Below are 5266 nucleotides of genomic sequence, written 5' to 3'. Positions count from 1 at the left end.
CTAAATCCCTGCCGCCGCCGCCGCCGCCACCCTCACAGGCAATGCAACAGCCATGCTGTAATTGCAGAAGCTCAGCAACAGATCCGCGGTGAAATTATTCAATTTTGGTAATCTCCACACAAGTGCGGCGGGACACTGGAAGAAAAAGATTGCTTCCCGCTGATTTTGTGACAGGAGTGTTTGAGATAGCGAGGGCGGAGCGTCACGGTGGCTTATCTCGGCCAGGGGTGGAAAATGCAATACAAGATTTATTTGAGGGCAACTTCTTCATCTGCCCCGCCCGTGTTTACTTTGTGCTAGCAATGTCTACATTTAATGGAGTGAATTGGAGAAAGCTGGAACGTGCTACTGGACTTGTTTGGCTTCAAAAATATAATGTGGCAGTCAAGCCCGGTCTTGGTCGTATTAAAGGTCTTGGACTTTTGTGTGTTTTCCATTTTTTCTGGAAATGACTTTCCCTATTTCCTTCAATCCCAGAGAATGTCCAACGAATGTTTATCAGTGTTTTTTGAAGAATTTGTTTGGGGGGGGGGGGGGGGGGGGAGTCCATGCCCCCCCAAGCAAAAAGATTCTAGCTCCGCCAATGCATTTGGTAAAACAAGCACTATCTTCTTTTTCCAAGCACCCAAGTACATTTGTCAAGGCGTCGACCTAAACACAGTTAAGCTAACGTGAACTATAAAAATGTCAAATATATCAAAAATATAAAAAACAATAAAAATAATTGAGTTAAGACCGTCGCACGTCGTGCTTTGGAAGAATTGCATGCTTGTGACCGTCAAAATCCATTTAGAAGAAAAATTAAAGCGAGTCTGCTCTTTAACCATCTCAACCTTGTCATGTTTTTTAAATTTCATTTTTCTGATCTCGGTCTGGACTCCCAAAAGTCTTTCGCTGGCAAATAGTGGAAATGTTAAGACTCGGCTTTGAAAACATAATGCGCCATCTTTCATCTCAGCTCTGTTGAAGGATTTTTTTTTTTTTACGGGACCCCAGAAGCTCACGATCCAACGGCTATTGAAGGTTTAAATGAGTGTTTTACATCCGTCTCGTGGTAAAGGCAAGCTCGTCGTGGCTGGAGCCTCGAGAAGAACGTCCACTGAACATCTCGCCGCCCGCCACGTGACCTAACAAGGACTTTTGCACTCGCCCTCACATTTGATATGTGAAGCCGTCCATCATCCTTAATCTGACAAAGGGTTCAACTTATTGATTTGAAGAAGGACCAAAGAAGCCCACAGCTCAACATTTTGCAGAATGGCTCAGCGAACCTTCCCACGGTTCATCTTTGTTCGCAATGTGCTCCAAAAAAAAAGTACTAAAAAGTCTCATTGAAGAATGAAAACTTCTTCATGACTTTTGGAGTGTTGAACCGGTGAACAACTATACAGGCAATAAAAATAAATAAACAAAATGACTTTTCTCTCGACACCCACGAGACTGTTTTGAACCGGTGGCCTATATTTTGAAAAGAAGGAAACTTCAACTCGCCAGCGCAAGCAATTAGCGGCAGAAAATGTATTTTGGAGTACATACCTTCCTCTCACCAGAGAGCAAACTAAGATGCTAGTGCTCATACTAAAAAAAAAATCCAGAAATGAAACATTGAACAGTGTTGCTCTGCTCGTGTGTGGTGGAGTGGAATGACGATGGTGTCCGGGGATGTGTTGCGAAGGACACTGGTTGCCGCTACCAACTTAATGGGGGGGCGGGGGGGTCATTTTGGTGTACAACGTATCCTGATGTAACCTCTTCCCATCACATCCATATTTTATATTGCATGAAGCTTGAGAAGTGGAGAAGCAACTGGAAAGAGTAGGAAGAACCTCCAGTTGCCGCAGAGGATCAAGAATCTATGCCTGATTATTGGATCGTCTGTTCAAAAAGGCGCAGCTCCAACATTTGAGTTCAAATATCGGTTGCATGAAGGGCTTTTTATACAATTCTTCTCCTAAGGCTTCCACCGCATGTTCTATTCTACGCCTGCTCGCATTTTGATTGCGAGTCCCACCTTCTCGCCGCGTTTCTCAGCGGGTCTGCCTACGCGGGCAGCAAATCCAACCTGAGCTTCCTTTTGAAGTCCTTTCCTCATCGTGACGGGGGGTGTCGGGGCGCTCCGCCGCCCGTTGTGAAGCAAATAACCCGACCCGCGGCTTTATAATACGTCACGAGATGTGTTCGGCCTCAGACGTCATAACACGAGCAATGTCGCCGCTGAGATGGCAGCTTGCCACAATTCAATTGAAAAGCCAGTCGGCGGGCGATTTGAGGCGAGAGGCGTGGTACTCCCCGGCCCGAGATTGATCCTAAGTCAATGATGGGTCTCAAACAAAGCAGCTATTCACAGTAATTGTGGTCCTCAATTAAGACAGGGTACATTTTGTTCTATCGTGGGAGGAAAGTGGAGCACCTGAGGCAACAATGGAAACAGGAAGTTCCCAATCCTGTTCCAATGCTAATATTCGGCGCTCTTGAAATTGAGCACGGCAACACACGTAAGACAATCTGTGCGCCCTCTCCTATAAACTTGCCCACATGCTTCAAATGGTTTGATGTTTCTCGAGTGACCTAACAAAAGCGGAACGCCAGCAAATCCTTTGGGGTTGTTTGGCCAAGAAAATATGAGTGCCAAATACATTGGAACGCCTTGTGCCCATGTTTCAGACTTTCCAGTCTGGGCTCTTGAAAATTGCTTCTTCTTTTTTTTTTTTTTTTATTGAGTTTGGAAGGCTTTTAGACGAGGAAGAAAATGTCTTTATACTGCCATCTGCTGGAACTGAGGGAGAGTGATTTCATTTATTTGCAATCCAGCTAAACATTAAAAGTAAATCATGTAAAAATATCATTATTATTGGAACTGCTTGTTATTTGTCATTTTTTTCCAAAAGTGAAGCAAATCTTTGTTGAAGCTGAAATGTTTAATCTGATATTGTGGCAGATTAGCGAATAATGTTTCAGCATGCAATCCCATCGAGGAAGAAAACAAATATTTGTAATATGTAGTTCGTATTGCACTATTTCTGAAATCCTCTTGAACATTTTGATAGACTGACGACGTAACAAAGAAGAGAGAACCATTCAACAAATGTTTTCATCGCCCACGGAAAACGTTCCCCTTAGCAACATGGACTTCTTGTACGGACGCATCAAACCTGCTCCGTCCTCGAAAGAAAAATACACACAAAGGGGAAAAAAAAACAAAAAAATGTCTTCATCTTGCCGTCAAGCGAACAGATGTGTCCTCAGGTGCTCGAAAAACAAATGTCGCCGGTTGGGCAGGTTGACGACATCAATCAAAACAAAGTTTGAGCTGTAATCGCAAGCCATCTGGCATCTCAGCGCTTCCCGCTATGAAATAAACTTTTCTCCCAAACGCGAGGATGGAAAGAAATCCCCCTTATGGGCATAAATAACTGAGCTTTTCAAAGAGGAGCTAATTTTTGTTGGAAGGCCATCGTGAAGTGGATGTTTTTGGAGCGGTGCTCTTGGATCTTTAGAAGGGGACAGAGTTCAGACAAACTGTGGGATGCCAAAGCTGAGAATGTTCAACAGGGGAAATTAGAGTTGGAGTTAAAGGAAACTCAAGTTCCTTCTGGTGCTCGGCTCGGGTTGTTAATCGATTAATCGCCAAACTGCATTTATGGTGTTTTTTGTAAGCTAGTTCAAATGACCTATAAAAGTTGGCAAACACTAATTTAGACATACGCAGTGCTTTGCCGCTATCTTGTGGTATGGATATTTTTTGAAAATGCCCTCATATTGATGATCTGCAATTTCTATTTTGAAATATTATGGAGATGGCCCAAGTCTCCAACAATGAGCCCCAGTTTCCATAATGTGTTCCCTCTGACTTGAGTTGGCCAACTTCTGGTTTCCACGTTCTCCAAGATTTATGTTTCAGGTTGGCTTGTTAAATATTTTACAGCAGAATGCCGTTTTTATTATGCGTCGCTTGTCCATGCCAACCTTGAGAGGTTGGCAAAAAAAAAAAACTTTTTTCCAGGGAACTTGGATTTATAGAGTTTGACATTGCAGCATGGTGTGTTGAATTAAGGCTGCTGATAACAGGGGCAAAAGAAAAAAAAAAGCATGTCCACTAGATAATCTTTTTTGCGTTCTATCTGTTCAATCATTCTGATGGTGAGTAAAAAAAAATTAAGTTGGGTGAAGCAGAGGAGCTGCAAGAGAGGCAGCGTGCTTCGCACCCCACGGGAGAGAGAGGAGCATCTATAAGCACGGCGTGATGAGGTGTCTTCTCCAACGCAATCACTCAGACTGAGTGATTTCATTAGACTGAGGCAAGATGTATTGATTTCTGATTCGGAGCAAAGATAGTCGTACTACGACATTATTCACGTTCACGGACAGTTTGTACTGAAGCAAGATGTGTGCTTGTTGGACAGAACACATACAAATGAAGAACTCATTCCATTTTAGTTTGCAGGATAAAGATAAAAGTTTGGATCCAGAACTTTTTTTTGGGCTATATTATTGGAACAGTCCATCAATGTTCAGTCTCATATAGGTTGTAAAATCTGAATCATACTTACATCAACTCTCGGGCCTACCTTCTTTGTCAAAGTGGTTGTTGATTGTGAATGAAAGCAGACGTTGCATTTTGCCAATTGCAGTCAACATGGCCATCAAGAAGCCTTAGCAGCTGTCAAACCACAACACGCATAAAAACTGAGTGAGACATATGGATGACGCAAATGAAAGTTTGGAGTTGCGTTTGTACAATGAGAAATGTTTGATATTGGACATGCATGTAGCATGTTTGCGCCATAGTTGTCAAGTGTGCACATCTATGTCACAGGTACGTTTGTCATTTCTTTAAAACACAAAACTTCATTGAGATAAATAGAATAGGCTTACCTGGAGGTTGCATTTGATCTGATATCGATTACACAATAAACAAGCTTGCGTGCTATCTAGAAATAAGACACATGAGGGGAGTGTTGGGCAATGGTGACTACACGAAGGGGATGATGGATCATTAAAACGGTGCGTTCAATGTACCTCTGGAATTGTACAACTTCTACCGTGAACTTTCTTTTTATTCTTCTGTTTTCTCGTAAAGGTTCTGTTAAAGTGTTGACTTTGGAATAGCTGACTATATTTTTGAATGCTTGATTTCAGGTTATTCCCTTCTATCTGACAGACTGTTCTTGTCCGTGACATCCCCAAAAGCAATCCTTGACGAACACAAAGGAGAAATAGTAAATATCCTATAGCACCCGAACGCACCACTCCCCTCCGACTCCGG

This window comes from Syngnathus leptorhynchus, chromosome 9, assembly GCF_054491065.1.
Source record: "Syngnathus leptorhynchus isolate UIUO chromosome 9, UIUO_Slep, whole genome shotgun sequence".
Lineage (NCBI taxonomy): Eukaryota > Metazoa > Chordata > Actinopteri > Syngnathiformes > Syngnathidae > Syngnathus > Syngnathus leptorhynchus.
This window is presented reverse-complemented; position numbering follows the sequence as displayed.